The sequence below is a fragment of the Esox lucius genome, chromosome 3 (assembly GCF_011004845.1).
Source record: "Esox lucius isolate fEsoLuc1 chromosome 3, fEsoLuc1.pri, whole genome shotgun sequence".
NCBI lineage: Eukaryota > Metazoa > Chordata > Actinopteri > Esociformes > Esocidae > Esox > Esox lucius.
The window spans coordinates 11,215,654-11,241,038 of NC_047571.1; the positions used below are offsets into that span (position 1 = coordinate 11,215,654).

The window sequence follows — 25,385 nt, forward strand, 5'->3', positions numbered from 1 at the left end:
AATCTACACCACGCAAGATTCTTCTTCTTGTAATTTGTTGCAGAGCGCATCAAATTGAAGGATGCATATACTGCCACCTACTGTCCCGAAATGTGAGGCCGGTCACAGCCTACCTACATCATATCCACTTGCTAAAACCTCCCTGAGAAATTGAGACAGAGCCTTTGCCACCACCCCACCCAGCCCCCAAAAACCCATCTACGTCCCTCTTCCTACACTTCTCTCTAACTTGATTAGACAGCATGATTATTGCACAGGTGTGCCTTAGGCTGGCCACAATAAAAGGCCACTGTAGAATGTGCAGTTTCACTGTATTGGGGGGGGTCCGGGGGGTCCAAAAACCTGTCAGCTTAAGGAACACCTGTGCAATAATCATGCTGTCTAATCAACATCTTGATATGCCACACCTGTGAGGTGGATGGATTATCTCTGCAAAGCAGAAGTGCTCACTAACACAGATTTAGACAGATTTGTGAAAAATAATTGATAGAAATAGGCCTTTTGTGTACTTAGATCTTTGAGTTCATCTCATGATAAATGGGGGCAAGAAAAAGTGTTGTGTTTATAATTTTGTTCAGTGTATGTATCTATAATACGCAATACTTCTACCATACTGTTCATACTCCCAATCCTACTCTTTCAAAAACTGATACTAGTTTACATTTTTGATTTATATTACTGCCATACTTGCCATATCTATAACACTCAATACTACTACCAATATTGCTGCTAGTTTACATTACTCTTGGTAGACTGCTGCTATGTACAGTGTTATACAGTATATAATATAGTTTTTTCTTCTTGATACATTTTTGCTGTGTATACATTTTTCTCCTTAAATTCTCACTATGTAGTTGTAGTGTGCCATGCCACCATTCATAAGCATATTATACTCATATGTATCTATAATATTCAATAATTGTTGCTAGTTTACACTGATATTCATATTATTGCCATACTTGCCATGTATAAATATTCAATAATACTACCCTGATTGCTGTTAGTTTACAGTACTCTTTTCTGCTGCTAGTATGCATTGTCATGTCTTTTTTTGCTTTATTTATTATTAAAAAGAAATTCTGGCTATATTTTGGCTTATATATATATATATATATATATATATATATATATATATATATATATATATATATATATGTATTATTCTCCTTAACTCTCACTATGTAGGTTTTGGGTGTCATGTCATAAGAATTTAATTCAGGATGACGCTGTGTTGTTCGGTGCATTTTACAAATAAACCTTGAAACTAAAGCCAAAAAATAATAATCAGTTGCACGCTGGACTTGTAAAGTCAGATAGTGATTTATAATTAGTCTCGGTTCACTAGAGCCGGCTCATTAGCTCCTGAACACTTTTGCTTTTTCAAAACCCTTAAAAATAATACCAGAACAATAAAGATTTACAAATCTATTATGTATAGCCAAAGTAGCAGGCTACTGTTACTTTAGACCGTTTACATTCAAATAGGCTGCATGACCTAATTATTAGATGCTTTTTCTTAACCTGACTACACTGAAATTGCAATTTTCAATGCAAAATGGAGATGAAACACAAAGTTGTGGGCTCCCCACTAGTGATTGTTTCAACAGCGTGGATGCGCAATCTTTAGTGAATAATTGTGAAACTCATCTGTAAATAATCGTTCTTTAAGCAAATAATGTAAGCAAATCGTGAAGGCAAATTAACGACTCTTTTCACCAATCTGATTCGGTCCATACGTTGGAAGGCTGATATGTATGGATAAGTTCAAGAAGAGCCGTTAGAAAAGAGACATTTGTTCTCATTACAGTCAAATGTAGTTAGGCTCAGTGTATCTTGTAGTATTCATGAGAAGAGGTATGTGGCCACTGGAGGTAGTATATTTTGTAACTTTAACTTAACTTTAACTTACGTTGTTTTTGACGTTTTGTAAGCTATTTCTTGCAAGTCACAATTTTAATGTTGCAATGCGTGTGTGATTTAATATCACCACAGCGTGGCAGTAGCCACCAATTTGAAAACTCTGGCTAGCTGCATTTGAAAACCTCTGAAATGTGATTCTCACAAAAAATCTGTTTGTTACAGTGACTCATTGTTAGTTAATATAATGTAGGCTTTTGATAATTCATTTTGTAATTCAATACAGTCTACATATAGTTGGATGATCTCAGGGGAAATAATAATAAATTGCAGAGACCCCATACAATAAGAGCACAAGATACAGAGTTAATAAGTTTAAATGAAGACATCTTTCAGGGAGACAAATCTATTGACAATACCTCAAGTGGTGTTGATATTACATTGTATTGTATTACTGCCTTTTTTCCCACAAATTTCTCTTTATCTGTTGTTATTGTTTGTCTCTAAGGTTGTATGAGCAGTACCTCTGTCCGACTCCTTCTTGAATGAGTTACATTGATAGAGTAGGAAATTACTATTTTACTGAGGTCATGAGCAGTGATGATATTGAAAAAAGACAATGAGTAAATGTGTTTAATAAAACATTGCGTGCAACCTCAAAATGTTATAATGCTTTGCCTTTATTGTCAGAAACCCCAGAAGTCCATGTATACAGCTGCACCCAGAAAGCATGCAATGCTCACATAACAATAACTTCATGCAGTGTAAGTATTTATGGCTACTGCCCAACATATTGAATACCAGCAAGAAGCTCAAACACTCAGATCATCAAAGCCTATGCTCTCTCATGAAAGCCAAATAAATAACATGAGAGTGTTTGATCTCATTATTAAAGTGAGTCATTATTTACTCCTAGCCATTCATAAAATGAAAGATAAATTCTGTAAATTATATGTACAGTATGTTAACATAAATTAGTGTTTAGATTATCTTTGAGGTGTAGTTGTGTGTTGTATCTGTAACCTAGTCACAAACATGTTTCCACACCCAGTTTTAAATTACAACCTTGTTTCCAAAAAGGTGTGTAAAATATAAATAAAAACTGAATGCAATTATGTGCAAATAATTTCAACCCTATATTCAATAGAAACTTGTAGAAACTAAGACATTTTATATACATAAAATGTCTTAGTTTCTACAAGTTGGAGGTAGTATATATATATATATATATATATACTACCTCCATTGGCTGGGGAGGGAAAATGGCTAATTGGGCCCAATTTGACTTCACTTGATTTCACTTAGGGGTGTACTCACTTTTGTTGCCAGCGGTTTAGACATTAACTGCTGTGTGTTGTGTTTTTTTGAGGGGACAGCAAATTTACGCTGTTATACAAGCTGTTCACTCACTGCTTTGCATTGTAGCAAAATGTCATTTCTTTAGTGTTTTGACATGAAAAGATATACTCAAATATTTACAAAAATGTGAGGGGTGTACTCACTGTTGTGAGATAATGTATATGTGTAGGAACTGGGTGTATTCTTAGTTATTACATACAGGAACAAGGAATATTAGTTCAATATATATGCATGATTTAACTGTCGCTATTTCTTGGGGCTTGGCATAAGCAAGATTCAGAACCGCCACTGCTTTCTCTGGGCTCGGGCCCATTAAGATGGACTGAGGCAGAGTGCATAATTTGCTTTGGTTTGACGAATCAAAATTCGAAATTATTTTTGGGAATCATGGATGGGAATCCGGACTATAGAGGAGAGGGACCAACCAGCTTGTTATCAACACACAGTTCAAAAGCCAGCATCCGTGATGGTACGGTGGTGCATGAATGCAGATGTCATGGGTGACTTGCACATCTGTGTAGGCACCATTAAAGATGAACAATATATAGGTTTTGGTCCAACATATGCTGCCATCCACAACGTCTTTTACAGCGAAGGTCTTAATTATTTCATGAAGACAGTGCCAAACCACATTCTACACATTTCAACAGCATGGCTCCGTAGCAAAAGAGTCTAAAGGTGCTAAACTGGCCTGTCTACAGTACAGACCTGTCAACCACTGAAAACATTTGGCACATTATGAAATGGAAAATATGACAATGGAGACCCCGAGCTGTTGAGCCGCTGACATCTTATATCTAGCAAGAGTAGGAAAACATTTCACTTTCTAAGCTACAGCAATTGGTCTCCTCAGTTCCCAAACACTTACAGAGTGTTGTTAGAAGATGTGATGCAACACAGTGGTAAACATGACCCTGTCCCAACTTTTTTTAAACGTGATGCTGATCTAATTCAAAATGTGCTTGAATCTTTCCAAGAACAATAACATTTTACAGTTTCAACATTTGATATATTATCTTTGTACTATTTTCTGTTAAATATATGGATACATTATTTGCACATCTTTGCATTCTGTTTTTAATTGCATTTTATGCAGCCTGTTTTGGAAACAGGGTTGTATATAATAGAAAAGGACTATGATTAGGATTGACATTGCATTTCTAAAGTAACAAACTCTACATAGAATCCCACCTTGGCCACCACTTTTGCAGTGTTTGCTCGATGATAGTGTCATTTATGACATCAGCGTTTCAATACAGTTCAGGGCTCTCAATCTCGCCTACTCTAACACACACACAGTGACATCACAGTCAGAAACAGTCAGTCTAGGTATAAAATATATTGTTTTCATAGCACTTCAATTATGGTTGTGGGTTGCGTATGTGTGTGTTTGTGTGTGTGTGTGTGTGTGTGAGAGAGTCTAAAAGGCTGTGCCAGGACTTCAGTGAAGTATGGAACCAAAGCCCCTGTAGTGCTGTGTGGTCACGCAGGGTCTGTTGTTCCCATCATGCCATGCGGATTAGGCGTCTACACTGGCCTTGGCGGGGTGTTGTGTGTATATGTGTGTGTGACTCAGTCTCTTGTTGAGTCAGGCTTAAAGTCCAGGAATGGATAACAGACAGTAAAAAGTAATACATAAAAAACAGGTCTAATTTGGAAGGCTGATGATGATTCACTCTGATGCCTGATGAGGTGTGCATAAAGCACACAAAAAAGACCTGTGAACAAAACCAGCGTGTGTCTTCTGGGCTCACTGGTGTGTCTTCTAATGAAACCAAAGTTCGATGACAAAGGGATGGTATGTCTGTTCACATAACGCAGTAGGGTTTCTGGTTAGGGTCCTTTCACTGACTTAAGTAGACACGAGGTGGAGCCTTTCTGATTGCCCAAGCATGCAGTTCCAGAGCTAGTGATGTCACAAATCTTAATCTAATTTCAGTGCACTTTTGTCTCCATGAAGGACAACAGTTGTGCTTTCATTACAGTTCTCTCTAATGTAGGACTGTGGAGGGAGCAGGATTTATACAATGCTTTCGGTAAGTGTTCAGTCAGACCCCTTCACTTTCTCCAAATTTTGTTGTATTATGGACTTAATTTATGCTTGATGAATTATATTTTTCGCCATCAAATCTGCGGACAATTCCACATTACAAATAGAAAACACGTTTTGTGGGAACATAACGATGGCAGCCCAAGCACATCCTACTAAAGTTCATGATACACCTACCAAAGCCACGCACCCTCCATTTTTTTCAAATCGATATGTAGCTTCAACAAGAGATTTGTGCAGCAGAAGGCTGAGCTGCGCGATTCAGGTTTGGGAAGCAGTTTACAACTTCATTATTTCCCTCGCCTATAACCAATTACCGGGGTTGCTGTTATGTTTTTGTCGAATCTCTTGCCTTTTGCACAACCAAAGTTAGATCCCAAGTATTTCCCTCTGTTGGACAACCAACGTTAATCGCAAATTAACATCTAAATACACGCTTTGTTTCTAAATGCGATTATTCTGAATCATTTCAAAATAGATTTTTGTAATTATTTACTTCTGAATAAAGACATGAAATATTATTGGACTATGTACATTATTGCAAAGAGATTTCAAATTGCAATGTGTGTAACGTTTCCTTTTTTGAGAAGGAATGTTCATGAGTGTACAAGGACACAGCTGTTTTGTTCTTCATTGTTCACTGCAATAGATCTATCTAGTATTGACGTCTGTACATTTAGGCTGTTGAATAAGCCTGGCCTGAAAATGTGGAGGCACTTGCAATACAAAATAATTTATTTAGGAACTAAATGCACATATTGTTTCTCACTACGGTATATGATTATTTCAGATAATAGGATTGGTAGCTCTTGCTGTATGATATGATGATAATGTAATATGCTGGTTACTGACACTGATTATGCAATACCTGACTATGTAATTATACAATTTTGCATTAGTTGGGAACCACTGCTCTAAACAACACAATATCATCCTGCACAATGAAATTCTTATGACATGACACTTAACAAAACATAGTGAGAGTTAAGGAGAATAATATATAAGCAAAAATATAGCTACCAAACACTGTACATAGCAGCAGTTTAAAAATAGTCCTGTAAACTTGGAGCAATATTGGTAGTAGTATTGAATATTATATGTATGGCAAGTATGGCTGTAATATATATCAAAATGTAAACTAGCATACCTGTACATTTTTGAAAGGGTAGGAGGGGAGTATGAACAGTATGATATAGGTATTGAGTATTATAGATACATGTTTGGTACATGCAAGGGAATATTCTAATGCCCATTAAAAGTATCTGAAAGAGCATCTGGAAAGTTTTGTGTGATCAGTGTGATCATGGATCAGTGTTGGTTGAGGAGTCTTATGGCCTCAGGGAAAAGAAACAGTTTTTGAGTCTGGAAGTATGTTTTCCCCCGGTGTAGCGTCTACCAGACGGCAACAGTGTGAACAGACCATAGTCTGGGTGGCCTGGATGTTCTGTGCTTTCCTCAGGCATCGTGTATGGTGGATGCCTTGCACAGAGGGGAGATAACAGCTGATGTGTATGGGTGGATGAGCCCTCCTCTACAGCTTCCTGAAGTCCATGATAATCTTTTTAGTCTTGCAGACGTTGAGAGAGAGGTTGTTGTCCTGGCACCATGAAGCCAGGTTCTTTACCGCCTCTCTGTAAGCGGTCTCACCTTAGTTGGAGATGACACCCAGGATGGTTGTGTCGTCTGCAAATTTGAGGATGTAGAGTGGCTAGACAGAAGCCACTTTTGAGTAAAAGGCATATGACATGCCGTCGGAAGGACTGAGACCATGACGAAAATGATGGTCTGATCTGATTAGACCAAAATCTGAATGCTAAGCTTCACATAGTGCAGATAAGTAAAAGAACAAGGTACCTTCATCACCTGACTAATACCATCCCTATTGTGAAGCATGGTGGTGGGTTCATCATGCTATGGGGATGCTTCTCAGCAGCAAAATACAGAAAGGTCCTTGAAGAAAACCTGATCCAACATGCACAGAACCTCAAACTGGGGGGAAGGTTCATATTTCAGCATGTATATCAATGACCTGTAGCAAGACAATGCTGGAGTGGCTTTTGGACAAATCTGTAAATGTCCCCAGACTTGAACCCCATTGAACATCTTTGTAGAAACCTGACGATTGCAGTTCACCGATGCTCCCCATCTTATCTGACAAAGCTTCAAAGGATCTACAAGGAAAATGGGAAAAACTGCCCAAATACTAGTGTGTAAATCCATTGGAGGCATATCCCTGAAAATTCCAAACAGTGATCACCTACCAAAGGCACTTCTACAAAATGCACCGTTCTGTTTTACTAAGCCTTTAAGGCTGCCTACAATTTTATGTGAAAAAGGGAGCCAACTCACGAAAACCCGTACTGGAAAAGTGGGAATTCCTTATTGACTTCATTAAATAATATATTGGTCTACTGATTTTGGAAGTATGGAATCGGTATAAGCATTTGTTGAGAATATAAACAAAACAAGCAATATTCTTGAGGATAAAGACATGATTCAAGTCACGGAATGGACAGTTGTTGAAAAGCAACAGGTGGTGAACACCAGATTCAAGGTTTGAACCTTAACTGTGCCATTAGCAGGATTTTTTGATCTTATCATGCTCTAGCGACTCTTGCAATGCTAACAGCCAGTCAGGTTAGTGAGAATGCCCTCATACGTTGACCCATATGACTTCCTGGTTTGAATAGCAATGTAGAAAAGAAAGAATGGCTTGGCAAATGGCCTCCAGAATTTTTGAAGCGTTGTTGCAATGAGACAGGTCTGTAGATACAATTGCATATGACAACATTTTAGAATGAAAAAATATATATTAATAAATTGTATCCCCATACATTCTGCATTTTTCATTTAAATAAACGAAGGGTAAATGTTCGCATAAAATTAACATTGGATTATGCCCTTTTCAGGTTTTCAGCAAAACAATAGTACTAGAGGCAATAAAAATCCCATCTGTCAAGTACTAGTATCATATTCATGTACAGATCTGTTTTCAAAAGACTGGAGAGACTACGTTTTCCCAACCACCATCTTTTGTACTCACACCGTGCACACATGTCTCTCTGACTCATGGACTCCATACACTATAAAAATACAAAGACTCACCCTGATTGTGTAATGAAAAGGTCTGGGGTTTGGATGGTGTTTGAATGTGAACCCAATGTTACTGTTTTGATACACAGAACCTGTTTTAAAAAAAGAATAGACATACCTGAAAAACTATTTTAATTTATGTTTTTAAGAGTGTTCTGAAACACGTTTTGGGTTTTCAGTGCCTGCAAAAAGGTTTGGTTAAGGTCTCTTTACCAATCATTTTGTTATGAATGTAAATGGTTTACAGCAAAAATATTAATTGATGATAGGTGCCAATAGAGTATTGTAATGTGCGTAAAGTGGAGGTAAAAAGCTCCAAGTGCAGGATATGTCACAAAACCAGACTGTCTATATGATATGAAGAAGAACAAGCACACTACGTGGCGTTAACAAGAAATACACAGCACAATAACCCACGAGGGCTTAGGGGTGTTGCTGCCATCGTTCCCATGCCAGTGGTTGATACACCAGTGAGGAGAGGTTGGCACTGCCACACCCCAGGAGGCTGGTGTGACAGGAATTTTATTTTGTGTTTATTTTTGTGTGAACGTATTTATTTTTTAATTTATTATTCATTGTAATGTTTTTCATGCACACAAGCTTTGATTACTTCTATTTATTTTAGCTAGTGGCAAAACTTAGTTGAAGTTTGTAATGGCTGTTTAAAGAATTCTGGATTCAGATTCTTTCTGCCCTGAGACTTCTTTCAGGGAGAGGAGTATATGGGAATTAGATGATCCAGTCATACTCAACGCAAAAGCCACAGAACTGCCATTGCATGACTGTAGAGGCTAGGCAGCTTTGATATATCCAAACCCTCTGTAAAACAAAGTCTATTCATGTGTTAACATTCCCACAGATTATGAAACAGACAGCGCTGCACTCCATCCTTTAGCATGCTGTTCTTAAAAAGAGCTCAGTCATCAAACACATCTTAAAAAAAGACTGCACATGATTGCCATAAATATTCAGTGTCATTCTTTTCTTTCTTTTTTTTACATTGTGTTGTATTACAAAGTGTAATTGATATGGATTTATGATTTTATCTAATTGATCTACAAAAAATATCCCATGATGTCAAAATGAAAATATAAATCTACAAATATATACTGAATATTACAAATGAATAAGCACAACACAAGTGTTGCATAGGTATTCACTCTCAATGTAGGTAAGGCTTAATTAGTTTAGGAGTAAAATCTGTCTTAAAATGTCAGTAATTTATGTGGAAATAATAGGGGTTGACATGAAGTTTGATTAACTAACCATCTGTCTCACATACTTAGTAACAAGGTAAGGTCTGTCATTCTAGCATTTGATTTCACATTCAACTTAAATTTGACAAATTTATTTTGGTAGACCTAAGTATCTGGATTTCTTTTCAGAGTTAACACAAAATAGATAAATTCTGCTCAATTCAAATGGTATAAAGTAATCATTTTGTATTTCCTCTGTTGCTTAATGGCCCAATAAAACAGAAATATTTGTCCCTGTGAGCTGACCTAGAAGACAGGTGCAAGACTTGCAACTCAAAACATCTCTTCATAAATGTCTCCTGGGGAGCTAATGTGGATACAATTAAACTGAATGCAGTTAAACACAAGCAAAAACCAATGGAGGAAAAGGTTTTTAATTAATCATTGACATTAAGCGGGGCATGGGGTTGGTGTCATGACAAAGGACTATTTCTTTTAAAACTGTACAATAATAAAAGAAAATGTGCACATCTTGGTAGTCGTATAGAATTTGAGACAGAAAACTAGTCATTCTGTGAGAAAATACATCTGGAAAAACTCTGCTCCTGTAATCTATTTAGAGGACAAATGACAGGAGCAGTATTCCCCCATTCCATGGGCTTGAGTCATCTATAGGGCATGACTGGGGTGAACAGGAACCTTCTGTCTTGCCTTGATTGCTGATTGCTTTCAGTTTGTCGATTGCCAAGATTATCTTAAGCCTTACGTCGATTTTTTCAGTTTTTCAATAGTCTATAGATGGCATAACTCCGGTTCCTGCTGAACTGAGCCAGTGTTCACTATGTCAAACTGTTATCAGCTCAGTAGGCACTGGAGGTGGAGCCCCGTGACTCGCAATGCTCTGTTTTCACCACAGGGGGGCACAACCACATGATAGAACTGTCCCTTTGTCCTGATATAGATCTGGCTTAATGATTCCAGAAAGAACAGCAGTCGTCATGATCATAATACTTAATCTACAGATCTACAGTTTCCACAACATGTAGAAAGCTTGAGACTAGAAGGTTCAGTATGTATAGATAATTGGATTTAAAGTTCTGATTTAGTTTTGAGAAACCTCATTGGTTTGAATGGTGTAAACAATTTTTATCTTGTGTTCTTTTGAAAATCATTGAACCCTTTTGAACAATATGAATAGGGGTATTTAGAGTAGTGTAGAGCTTGACAAGATGTGCTGCTAATAATGATTACGCTGAATGGACATAACTACATAAAATAATAACGTAATGATACTTCATATTTAATTTCCTTACAAATTACAAACACATTGCACATAAACAGGCTGGACTGAAAAACAAACAGTAGAAAAACACTCTCGGGAGAGGCATTTCACAAAGCCTGTGCCCCTCGACTTGACCACCCTGATTGAAAATGGGAGCATGGTTCACAATTAGATTGTTACTAGTTTCCCCAATGGGACATTTCCTGTATTTCCTTCCTGTATGAGACCCTGGCCTGCCCCCTCCTCTTCCAAACGATAGTGTTTGTTCACCCCTCCATCATGTTCAGAGTCTCACTCCACTGCTGATGAGAGAGGACCTCTGAGGAGCGGAACTTAGCCACTGTGAACATGGGCTTTCACAGATCTGTTCACAAAGCAAGCTAAGTCCTGCACCTCACGAAACTCTGACCCCCGTAACACTAGATCCAGATGTCGTCCATCCCTCATCTTGTACATCCACATATTTTGGTTACATTTTTCTTCTTCAGTCCAGAAAGTACAAGCTTTAGAGATATAGATCCGCATTAGGTTACCATTGCTGGTGGAGATTTTTAAGGATGGCTTAGAGATAATATCCTGGATGGTTTATCCCTGCTATTATATTGACCAGTTTAGAGCGGGTTGTTGAGACTGAAGTTGGAAAAACAACCCAAGTATATGTTATAGAGCATATAACATTTGTATTAGAACAGGCTGTTTGCTATATCCTGACTATAAAAGAGCCTTTGGCCTGAGGAAAAATTCTTCCTGGTAAGCTGATGACAGAATATGAAGCATGGAGATGGTGGATACATATAGAGGGGTGAAACGGGCTGCCTTTGGATTGGGTGGTACGGTGATGATGTTTGAAGTGTCGTGGCAAGCAGCTGGTTGGAAATCCCTGGCAATGTGATTTTATGATACCGTACCAAATCACTCTGCCAGGAATCCCACTGGCTGCCCCATTTAGGGTGGAGGGAGAGAGAGGCAAAGGGGGTAGGAGAGGGAGAGAGGGGGAGAGAGAGGGCAGGTGTCCGTGCGGTATAATGGCCTGAGTCCACCCTGCAGACAAGAAGCAGTCGTTAGAGTCTCTCCGGAATGTCAGGAGGTTGTTTCACCATCCTGTGTACGTTGCCCCGTTGACTGGGCAGGCTCTCATCACCCTGTAATTACAGTTAACACAACCCCTTCCTGAGTTCACAGTTCCCCCTCTCGGCCCTCTCTTTAACAGCGAGAACAGCCCTGTAAGAAGGGGGGCTGACATTCACTGATGCACCTGAGCAAACACACGAAATGTATACGCTGGATGTGGTTATAGTGTCCTCGTGCGTCTGACACGTGCTTCAAAATAACCGCGTGAGCAGTGCAGCTAATTTACGTGTTTTGATTTTAATCATTGTCACACAAACAAGGGACACATTATATCAACAATTAGCTTATATATATATATATATATATATTAGCAGTATATATATACTGCATGCTTTTGAATTAGCATGGTATGCAATAGCTATGTAGTGTTAGGCAACCAAAGTGTAGTCTTTTATATATTACGTGGCATCTCATTATGGCGCGAGCCTTAGAAATCCTGTTAGTATTTCATACATGATTCTTTGGTCATCAACACTTAAAAGAGAAAGTGTTGATCACTCCATGTTGAAACATACATACTCACCTTTACAATGGTACCTGTGTTGAAGTCTTCTGAATATCTTGAGAACCATACTGTGAACGCAGCGAAAAGGAATACTTAATCCAGAGATCAAAAGAATAACTTAAAGGTATAACTAAGTAAAGGGAATGATTAATCATGCCTTGACCATTAGACATTTGGCCAATATTAGATTAAGTAAATAAAATAAATGATCAAACTGCGAAAAACAGCCTTTTCATATTTCACTTCTCTAGGTGAAAAGATGGTTCTGGAAATTTGTTGAATAACAACAAACCAACTGTACCCTGATTTACAGGGCTACCTCCGGCGAGTACTTATGCTTTGCATGGACAACCTTTCTATTTCTACATACAAAACACAGACCCATTAGAAGATCATGATCACAGCTATACCTTCTCACAACCAACCATTTAACTCCTCACTTGGTCACAGGACATGTACCTTTGGCTTTTGAAAGATTATAAAACAAGCAGTTTTGGAGCCTCTACGAACAGGCTCCAGCCTGCTTGGACCACTGCACAGAGAGCAGCAGTGACATTTCCTGATGGACTGGGACTTAAGGTTTGCCCTACTTCTCACACATCTTGGAAGTTAAGGACCACTCCTCATGCGCATTGGAAAATCAGGCCAAATACAGAACCACGGGGCAAAACATGGCCTCTCAAAATATTTATTCCATTGCAGTGGTTTTGTGAACAGGAAATACGAGGGTCCAGTCCAGAATAAACACAAATCTTCCTGTATCATTTACAGTGGTTAACTCTTTCCACTGCACTTGACTGTGCTGTTGTTATTCTCGTCGTCTCCCAATTCTATGCACTGATGTGCATTTTCTGGTTCATAGACTTAATTGAGGCAACTAGTCACTGACCGTCTAAAAGTTGCGGGGAGAAAAATTGCCAGATAATGAATATGGCTCATTCATGACAGGCTATCGTCTGTTTTCAATTGCATCGTTTGTCAATCATGCCTCGTTTAATCATGCTCTCAGTTACTAAGCCTGAGACCATGGCAGACATTTGCAGACTAGCACTAAGGTTATGCAGATGGCAAAAGTCTTGTGGTTTGAACATTGGACACCCTCCCGAATATGACAGCTAAATTAATGTTAATTAAACTGCTCTAGTTTCAGGAGACAGACCACTGAATTAAAGCCCATCTTAACAGACGGAAGTTAAATTACTTGTGGCCTTTGCTCACTGCCTACTTTTGACTGAATGAAAGGAAAATTGAAGGGAGCTTATAAATGAAGGATGGAGCTCCACTAAATGATATATACTGATGCTAGAAAGATGAAATAACGTTGTTTCTTCTTTTTCTTACCCTTTTTTTTTACCAGGTAAGTAGACCAAGAACACATTCTTATTTGCAGCAACTACCTGGGATCAATCAGAGTAAACTGCATTAATCAGATTTTTCTGATAATTTCTTTACCTTGCCAGCTCTGGGAGTCAGTCTAGCAACAGTTTGTTACTGGTATACTGCTCTAAAAGAGGCGAAGTACATGATATATGCATGCTAGATACATTCATACATTTTCAAGAACAAAGAAGTGTTATACAGAGAGTCTACCCTATTCATTATTTCAATGAAATTAGAACTGATATCAGCTTCTTTAATTGAACTGTCAAAAGATGTTTGAGATTTTCCATTTGACATCATAAGCCAGTCCACAGAATTGAAGAGTATTGCTGGACTTGGTCTATGCACATACCACACAGCCCTGTTATGTTGGCCCTGATGGGAACTTCCTCCTCTCCAAAGGAGAGCTGTGCACAGCTTGTAATACATATACTACACACTGTGTCGCTTCTAGTACATACAGTACCTCACCAAAGTGAGTACACCCCTAACATTTTTGCAAATATTCGATTATATATTTGCCTGTGACAACCCTGAAGAAATGTCACTTTGCTACTATGGAATGTAGTGAGTGTACAGCTTGTATAACAGTGTACATTTGCTGTCCCCTCAAAATAACTCAACACACAGCCATTAATGTCTAAACCGCTGGCAACAAAAGTGAGTACATCCCTAAGTGAAAATGTCCAAATTGGGACCATTTAGCCATTTTCCCTCCCTGGTGTCATGTGACTTGTTAGTGTTACAAGGTCTCAGGTGTGAATGGTGAGCATTTGTGTTAAATTTGGTGTTATCACTCTCACACTCCCTCACACTGGTCACTGGAAGTTCAAAATGAATTGTTGCTCTACATAAAGATGGCCTAGGCTATAAGAAAATTGGCAAGACCCTGAAACTGAGCTGCGGCACGGTGGCCAAGACCATACAACGGTTTAACAGGACAGGTTCCACTCAGAACAGGCCTCGCCGTGGTCGACCAAAGAAGTTGAGTGCACGTGCTCAGCGTCATATCCAGAGGTTGTCTTTGGGAAATAGATGTATGAGGGCTGCCAGCATTGCTGCAGAGGTTGAAGGGGTTGGGGGTCAGTCTGTCAGTGCTCAGACCATGCGCCGCACACTGCATCAAATTGGTCTGCATGGCTGTTGTCCCAGAAGGAAGCCTCTTCTAAAGATGATGCACAAGAAAGCCCTCAAACAGTTTGCTGAAGACAAGCAGACTAAGGACATGGATTACTGGAACCATGTCCTGTGGTCTGATGAGACCAAGATAAACTTATTTGTTTCAGATGGTGTCAAGCGTGTATGGCGGCAACCAGGTGAGGAGTACAAAGACAAGTGTGTCTTGCCTACAGTCAAGCATGGTGGTGGGAGTGTCAAGGTCTGGGGCTGCATGAGTGCTGCCGGCCCTGGGAAGCTACAGTTCATTGAGGGAACCATGAATGCCAACATGTACTGTGACATACTGAAGCAGAGCATGATCCCCTCCCTTCGGAGACTGGGCCGCAGGGCAGTATTCCAACATGATAACGACCCCAAACACACCTCCAAGACGACCACTGCCTTGCTAAAGAAACTGAGGGTAAAGGTGATGGACTGGCCAAGCATGTCTCCAGACCTAAACCCTATTGAGCATCTGTGGGGCATCCTCAAATGGAAGGTGGAGGAGTGCAAGGTCCCTAACATCCACCAGCTCCATGATGTTGTTGCCAGCGGTTTAGACATTAATGGCTGTGTGTTGAATTATTTTGAGGGGACAGCAAATTTACACTGTTAAACCAGCTGTACACTCACTACTTTCCATTGTAGCAAAGTGTCATTTCTTCAGTGTTGTCACATGAAAAGATATAATCAAATATCTGCAAAAATGTGGGGGGTGTACTCACTTTTGTGAGATATTGTATGGTATACACAGTGTAGCTTCCAAAACATATGGTATACACAGTGTAGCTTCTAATACATATGCTATACACAATTCTTTCCCATACAAGCTAACAAATCCACTTTACATTACTAGCGAACCCCACCTATGGGAACTTCTGAAATCATGCTCTTACTGTATGTTGGATGATAGTCTTTACTTGGCCAGTCTTATGAAATCTCATACAAATAGATGCTATTTACATCAAAGTGAAATCTGTCTGCTGCCCCATCTCTCTGGGAGAAAAAAAATGCTATCAGATTCCTATAAAATAACAGTTCAAAATTTAGAGGAAAAATTGGCTTTTCATGTACCCTGCTAATAGCTTTTGCTTTCTCTACGGTAAATCACTGCCATTTATGACCGGCGTTAGCTGACCTCACTTTTCAGACTTATAATCCAGCACTTAACACTGAGATTGGCTGACGCGTTACAGCCCAACCACCACAGGCTGATAAACAATCATGGATTTTGTCTCTAGTCTTTAAGTTGTGCCAGACCCCTTCTCCTTGATTACCCAGGATTTTCTTTTTTTACAGTCTCAGTTTTTTGTGGCTAGACGACTACTCTCCTCAGGGGGCCAGCCCAAGGACACAACAGCACATGATTGGGCTGGCCCTAAGTCAGAGGCCATTTCATGTCCTTGCCGAGGAGGAAATACAGCAGTGGACAAAGGAGGCATTGCATATCTGGAAACTGGGTGGGTTTCCCAGGCTGATGCTGCTGATAAAGTTGACTTTGTGCCCAGACGGGACACAGGGATTGGGCAGAGCATGAGGGGTGGGTGGGGGTCACTCGCAGAAGCCATGACGCAGGCGGGCAGGGAGGCAGAAGCCCACTGATAACTTCAGACAAGAGAACAGTGAGGCTAAAGCAACCACAATGCCTCCGGCTCTGCTACGCAGTTTAGAGACCTGTCTCCACAAGGCAGCTGAATTCCAACCACCCAGCTAAACGTACACACAAAGCCTGTCCATCTCTAGAGATACAATATACTGACTGGCAATAAATTCCCCCTTTTTTTTTTACTGCAATCGACATGATAGCAATAACTGAAATTGTTTAAAAGAAAGGGGAAAAAAAACTTCAGGGTGAACAGAGTTATGCATGGTTACAGTCAATGGAATGGAGATAAACTATTTATAGAATTCAGCTAAAATTAATTAACCGAGACAGAAGGGCACCACAGGAAACAATATTGCTATTCATCAACTGTCTGTTCATGCATATCCCAGGTGTTGATGCATTAAGCTATGCTAAATCATCTGAAACTTCAGAATCTCTTAATAGCAAACTCATTTTTGTCCTATATGATAAAATCAGGGAGGGATCTACAGATCAGTGTCTGCCTGGCTGATCATCCTGACGTTCAGTACATACCTATGTCACATGCAATATATTCCGACATCACTTGCCTGACTGTTTAAAAAACTAAAATAATAAGACCTTGGATCTCAACCCTTTAGACCTACAATTATGAAATGAGGTACACTTAAGAAAAAAAAAAATCAGAATAGAACCTAAAACAAAATGAACCTGTAATGATTTATGTTGGCATGGTAAGGCGCATAAATGCATATAAATTAGCCAAGGATATTAGTATTGTAACAACATTTGGAACACCATATTGCAAACAGTGTCAGGACTCAACATATGCAAGAAATCCTGTCCTCTTGATCTGTGAGACTGAGTTTTGAAATGTGGTTATGACAAAACATGGGTTAATGATGCATTTTGGTCATTTAGAGAATAACACTGTTTGCCCCAGATGAGACCCTTCCATTGGTGTGAAAAATACACTAATCATGTATAGCTCACACCCCTGCCTACACAGTGTAATGATACCATTGACATTTCAGTAATTTAGCAGATGTTTTTTTCAGAACAACTGACAGAAACAATTAAGGTTAAGTGCCTTGCTCAAGGACACATGCAGTTGTTACCTTGTCGACTTAGACTTAGATTAGAATCAACAACCTTTCTGTAACTGTCACTAACCACCCGGCTATCTGCCACCCAATCATCAAAAAAATTTATAAAAACAAGCCCAACTGTATTTATTTCAAACTCTCTAGAACGGTTTACATTTGTGTGTGGAAGAAGTAAACGAAAAATAATTATGTTGAGGTTAGCAGCATTTGCCAAATTACATCCACAGAAACCTCTTCAGTCACTAAATATCTTACAGGCCTTTAGCCCCAGGAATCTGGAAGCAAAATAACCCTTAACTTTATTTACTTCACAACGTGGAACCAGTGAGTATGTTCAGATCAAGGAATGCATTTTGACGACAAAAAACAATGAATCAATCCAGGCCCTGACCAAATTAATGCTTTGGCTGCTTGAAACTAAACAGAGCCATTAACTACCTAGCCAAAGAAGGCTGTCAATATGTAGTGAAAAAGCTTTGTGAATTAAGAAATTACTATAGTAATTCTAACCATTAGATAGCCATAAAAGATGTGAGTGAGTACATGCTTTTCCAATTGGTTGTTGAATGACTTGAGTGTGCTTTCATCACCGCCCAAACAAAAAAGTTAACTAAAGTCTTACTGAAATTACAAATTTTACATCTACTTAAAATATCAAACGGCAGTGATCATGTGCAATTAACCTGTAATGGGCACCTACATATCACTTTCCGATTGGATGTAGTAGCAACATCAACGCTGTTTTCCCACACGTAAATGAAGGTAGCAAGAGTTTAGGGACTTTATGAGCCTTGGAAAAATGCAATAAAATGTCTTTCTTGTGAATGCACCCATCTGTTGGACTTTAGAGGACTTCCTGTAAACAAGCTTGGGAGAACAAAACCTCTAACACCAGATCCTTGCCTAGAATTGTCCCTCCATCTTTATTTTCTGTTTTCCTTGGGGCTGACTACTCTCTTTTTCTCTAACTCACTTATCTATCTTGTTTCATTTTCTGTTTTCTCCTTTTGTCTTTCCTTCCTAAAAAATATTGTTTACTTGTTCTTATGTGCACCTAGTGTATGAGTTTAATTAAGTCAATATATGATTGTATTTTTCTGCAGTTTAATCATCAGTATTTAAATCTAAGGGAAAATGGAGCTAACCCTGTATCACAAAAAGACTAGATGTGCCACCACATCACTTAGGCACAGTGGTTAGTTTCTACATCTATATTCCAGCTCTACATTACATGTGGTTACAATTCCATTTGCATAAATGCACTAAGGACATCTACTGTCCCCCCCCACCCAAACAGTATTTCATGGGATATGTAGAATAACATTTAATACAAAAAGTCTTCTGAATGAAAGCAACCAGAATATATATATATATATATATATATATATATTATTATTATTATTATATAGTATTATTATTATATTCTATATTGGACTAAGTAAGTCAGTAGTTTCTATAAAGATATGATAGAGAAATGGTTCCTAATCTGTGGGTCGAGACCCACTTGTGGGTCACGGTAGTAGTCTAGGTAGGTCGTAAGATTTTTTTCAGGATGGAAAAAACACATTCACCACAAATGACTAATATCAAAAATAAAATATCAAAAATATTTTGGACCTATACATTACAGTGTATAGTATTTACAATAACAAAATAAAAGCCAAACACTGCCTCCATTGATTTTGTTAGAGATTTTGCATAATAATTGGTAATAGTAATGTCATTAAAATATATAAAATTCTAGGAAATGAGCTTAAAAAATTGGCAACATTTCTCTTGACTGTATGGCAAAATTTAAAGAATTTCAGATTGTTAGTTTTTTTAACTGCAGCATTTTATGATTTCACCTCTTAACCCTTATGGTTGGTTATGAATCAGAAGACACCTTAACTGGCTGGTCATGAACCCAAAAGAAATTGGAACCCCATGACATATTTAGAAATGTATTAATTCCATTAAATAAGTTGTTTTATACCCATATTTATTCAAAATAATTTAATGTTGTATGATTAATTTTAATATATTCCAATAAATTCAAAAATCCAGATTATTGTCATGAAATGTATAAAGACCTTTCAAGGGTTTCCATCATAACACCTCATCAGAAATAAAACCAATAACCTTATTTTTTTTGGTGCAGTCTGTCTTCCTTTGAAATAATATCAACAAACCTATTGTTTTGGTACAGTCTGTCTTCCTTTGAAATAAAACCAACAACTTTATTGTTTTGGTACAGTCTGTCTTCCTTTGAAATAAAACCTTGACCTTATTGTTTTGGTACAGTCTGTCTTCCTTTGAAATAAAACCAACAACCTTATTGTTTTGGTACAGTCTGTCTTCCTTTTGTGTGTTAAAAATATCTCAGGCTAAATAGTATGTAATAATATGTTTTTTTCAGTATATATTTAAATTTACTACAAATACTTTAATCCATACAATTAAATATACATAATTAATATTATTTATTTTGTCATGAAGAAGAAAAAATAAATTATCCCTCATTTAAACCACAAATCATAATTTTGACATTAAGGTTTGTGGCAATTATTTGTGTCAAGAAATACTTATTCTCTCGTCTGAACAGTCTCTTTGAGATATCTTTACAGTAAGAGTATGTACATTATTCTTTCTGTATTTTCCTCCAGTGAAATACTGTTGCTGGAGAATCCCAAAAAATATGTAAATGCTAGCTGAATAACCCAGGGACTGTGGCCAGCCAATATCTGCACGGGGAACCACAGAGTTGTTCTAATCATTCAGTGATGTCAGGTGGAAAAGACGGCTTCCTTCCTTCGTGCCAACACTCAGTTTAGTGGATGGAAACAGAGAAAGAGCGGGAAGGCAAGGCACATGGTCAGGCACTTATATACTTATTACTCTACTTTTTACCTCTGAAGACTGAATAACATTTGTTGAATTCTCACACCTTTCTCCTTTCATAAATTTTTTCCTTTTTTGTATTCATACAAGCAATGAAGCAGAAATTCATATTCAAATAAACACATTTGATCGATCTTGCCAATATTGTTAGATGTAGCTTCATAAGCAAAAATGTCTAATTTAAAACAATATGGCTGTGTTATAACTCAAATCAGTTGTTTGTGGTCTCTATACTGCAGTCAATACAAAAAGGATTGTGATCCTCTGAAAAAGGTCAACTATATGTTGATACCTTCTACGTTTCAGTTATCACACTGCATAATAAATGGTAGTTCTTGTGGATTCCATTTCAAATACATCTGCAAAGCATGCACACACACACACACACACACACACACACACACACATACACACTCACACACACACACACACACACACACAAACACACACACACACACACACACATAAAAGTGCCCCCAGAATGTTCTGGCCATTGTTAGAACTAAACTAAAGTGCACACAGTCCAAACAAAACAGTGAATCAACCGCCCTTTGTTGAATACTGAGATAAATAATTAAAAGGATGTGGTAAAGGATAGATATAAAGTATATATTTTGCAAATATATTGGTTATTGATAACTGAAGTATCATGGAGTAAAAAATCTGATGTGTACTCAATTGTTGGATACCAAGTCATACAGCTAAAGGCTTTAAATTAAATTCTATTAATCTACAAATGTGTATATTTGCATGCTTTCTAAGTTGAAACTAAAATGCTGAATTGCAAATAATATATCGCCAATTCCCCCAGATTATGTATTCTGTGGAATGTTTTTTAGGCAATGCGATACAAATTCCTGATTTCGAGAAGGTTAATCTGAAAGGTTATTTTAAGAATCATAAAAATAGTACAAAGTTGAGTGAAAACGTATAACTATCCATTCATTCACTGTACTGGTATACAGAGCGCAATTACAGGTGTGAACCAAACGCATACCGCTCAGTAGGATCAAATGTACTCCAAGTTTGTACTTGAAAGTCATATAATATTTGCGTTTGATATTATACATTCAAAGTTTAAATTTACAATATACATCTTATACGTTATTATATGTAGTTAGACATTGCTCAAATATTCTTAGTAATTTCACACAAAGAAAACATTTCAACAAGTTGAGGAAAAGCACACTCTTACTCACACCAAAGTACTGTCGGCTTTCATTCAGGATTGATTTAAAGCCCACTGTTCTTTACAAGCCCTTTATGAGAAGATCCTATAGCCAATGCTTAAAGACAGAATACCCAGGATCCTACATATTTGCTCCTTAGCTCCAATGCAACTCCAACTGTGCTCCAACTAGTACTCTCCTCCTTCTCCCTTTAGGGTTAGGTGACTGAGTCAAAGGCATACACATAATTCAAAGAAGTTAGAAAACCACACCCAGAACTGCATGGAGAGGAGGGGAAACACTGAGCTTTCCTTAAATATCACCAGGAGAAGGGAGGAAACTCCTGTTTTCTGCTCAGTCGAACCCTCAAATAGCCATGTAGTAGGTTATGTTTTGAAAAGAAGATTATGACTCTGTGGTTATTTTCAGGATGGGCCCATGCTTTAAACACCAGAGATTATAAAGATATATGGTCACTCTCAGGTCATAGTGTGTAGTGTAGTAACTGAATATACATACTTTGTACTAAAGTTGTTAATGCAAAATCTGACTGCATATGTGTGTGTGTGTGGTTGATTTCTTCATCCTGTCATTTATGGCAACCAGTTGCACCTCTTTATGAGGAAGAAGCACCCTACTTCTATAGCTCAACTTGAAATGGCTAGTGCCTGGTTTGTGCCTAATTTAATGGTTTGTGCCTAATTTAAATACATATTTGTGAATATTCAGCGTATTGTCATGAAAGGTATATCCTTTCAACCTTTATCTTTTTTTTGAGTCTAATCATTTACAAATAACAGCCCGAAACTGAAGGGGCTGTCTTCTGAGGGGTACCAGTGTTTGTCCAGTAGTTTCTATTTACAGCACAATGTTATGTTGCTAGGTAACTCTGATGCATTATCAAATCAATCAAATTAGAACTAATTGTTCTCCTGTAATCTGAAATTGCATATTGAAATACACATCCTTTAAAGTACAACAGCGTAGCTATTACAAAGCTTAACGTAACCTATAATTTGAAGAGTTAGGTGTACTTTTAATGAAAACCTTACTTCTCCAACTTAATCTATGAGAAATGACATTTTGAATAGGCATTTCTTTGAATAAGTCGATTTAAATAGACTAAACAACGGAGGACCCTTTAAAAAAGCAATTTATAAGCAGGCTGTCAAAGGAGGGGTCTAGAACCAAACTATAAAACATTGTATTTGGTCTGGCAGGTTGCCCAGACAGCAAGTGAAAACAAAGGCTGCCTACACACTCCCTATCTATGACCTGAGACAGACGGCCAGACACAGACTCACACTTTTAACACTTTCACCTGTATTTCACTGTGTAGGAAACCCAGTGCTACAAAAGTGTTGTGTGTGTGTGTGTGTGTGTGTTTCTTTGGCAGTATGACTCATAGGCCTGAACAGACCCCACCCTGCGTAGGCGGGAGATTTGGCGACTGTCAGTTAGTGTAGCCCATCCTAGGGAAGGACTGATGCAGAGACAACTGCACTCTTTGTTCAAATGTCACTCTGAAAAAGCAAAAAAAAGAGGGATAAACAATTTTGCTGTGGCCATGATGTGATCTGTCTCACAAGGCTGTAGGATACGTGTATATGTTCCGAAATAACACATGCTAAACGCTCTGAAAACACACACTCATTTTAAAGAATTTTGTTTTTATCTGTCTTTCCTTGTTTAACTTGTTGAAACCCTGTGCAAATGCGTTATTCACTATGTTCAGGGGACTTTGTCATACATCTCCCTGAAACCTATTATGGCTTATGTTATTAGGTGGATTGTTAGTAGGGCTGCTTTTAGTAACAGCTTGACAGCGTGATATGTTACATTAGTCAACTAGACGGGGGGTTGTGTTGCCACAGTGCTTCTGGGACAGTTGCAGCACTGATTCTAAGTGGGGCTGTGGCAACGAGGGCCCGAGCTCCCAGCAGCATCTGGGTTTTGCAAAACAGATTTCCAATGTGTCATTTTGAGGCACTACTGCTTGTGAATTGAAGTCCTGGTAACAGTGAAGCAGTGTTCGGAGCTGTTATGGGACTTTGCTCAGTCCTAATCGATCCTGTTCCCAATTAGACATTAATCTTCGCTTATGCGCCGACATCTCTTTGAAGTTTCAAACCAAGCATGTATCTTAAGACCGGAGTAGCAGCTCGGAGATCAAGTGAGTGCGGTCACGTAGGGCCTCCTAATTTCACTTTAATGGGTAACTTTAGGTCGCTCTGAAGTAGCTTGCCAATGGGCGGCTGGCTGCCTGCACCAACATCAGATATTCCATTTCCAAGTGGCTTGAATCAATCCAAGTAAAGCATCCATTCCTCCACTATTCTGATGATTCCAACCTGCGGTCCACATCTGCATCCCTCTGTGTCTCATTTGGAGCCACTAATTAAGAGTTCATTGGCATAAAACTTGGCTTTGCAATTTCTAAATGAATGAACGGATATACAAATGGATACACGCTGCTGCTGTTTATCAGAATCCCAACCTCCTTTTATTCTAAGATGTACTCAATAAACAAGTTTACTGACTGTAAACAAAGTGAGACAGCTTGAGTTTACTTGCCCTGAGTGAATGCACATACGGCCCAGTAGGCCTTCCAATATATAACGTTATGCGAATTGTAAGGCAAAGGTCAAATGTAAAATTTAACTTCAAGGCAGGCTGGCAATATGGAAACACTTATACAGAGGCTTGTGTGCTTCAGTACAAACACAATCCACAAGGCACGCTAAGTTATTTTGAGATTCAATATTCTTTGTCGTCAAAATATATTATTTTGAAGTTGCTGCATCTGGCTTTTTGAAAAGATAGCTAAGAATTTTCAGTTAACCTTGCACAAACAAACATTCTATAAAAACCTTTTTGGGGGATTAGTTTAATAGAATGTGTACTGACACTGCAGTGGTTTTCAGACAAACCTAGTGTATAAAATTAATAATTGAATACATTTTTAATCTTTGTGTGTGTACAGTACACACCTTTTTATTTGCTTAACTATCAGCTATATGATAAACATTCTTTGTTGGCAATCTACACAAAGGACATATTTCGCCTTTCTAGAGAAGCCAGGAATTAGCTTTTCAACTGTGCGAACAAGTTTCAACAATATGTTGATGATTACAATAAATATGGTGTAATTTGTTTTAGCCACGCCCTTCGGACGCTATCCTGAATGAACTGTTTTACTTAAGGACGAGTTATAGTCTTAAAGAAGAATGTTGGGAAAATGCAAGCACCATTATTCACACAAGGACACATGTCAAGCTGAAAAGACCAGGCTGAACAAGCAATGGCATGGGTCAACGACATTCAACCTGGGACCCATTTACCCTTGACTCACTGGCTGATAGAATACTACCTCCATTGTAATGCAAGATTTGTTTCTGACTCACATGTTGACATCCGATATAGTTCAGAATTGGTGGAAGAAAGTATTAGTTTGATAATGTAATAGCTTACTAATTGAGCGTTACTTCAACTTGAGTCAAAAAGATAGCAGTCTCCTGTGTTTTATCATTTTTAAATGGTTGATTTGTTGTAAATCAAAACTGCATATTGATTTATAACTATATTGCAAATTTCAGCTCTAATACATCCTCTGCACATTTCCGTGCAAAAAACA

General features: G+C 38.2%; 1 long non-coding RNA gene across 1 annotated transcript; it reads right to left on the reverse strand.

The window, feature by feature from the left end:
- Positions 1–11,467: 11,467 nt before the first annotated feature.
- On the reverse strand, positions 11,468–21,955 carry LOC109615078. Its single transcript, XR_002196104.2, has 3 exons — positions 21,782–21,955; positions 12,492–12,541; positions 11,468–11,878 (listed from the first exon to the last, which is right to left on the reverse strand). It is a non-coding gene; the product is annotated as an uncharacterized LOC109615078 (long non-coding RNA).
- Positions 21,956–25,385: the final 3,430 nt, after the last annotated feature.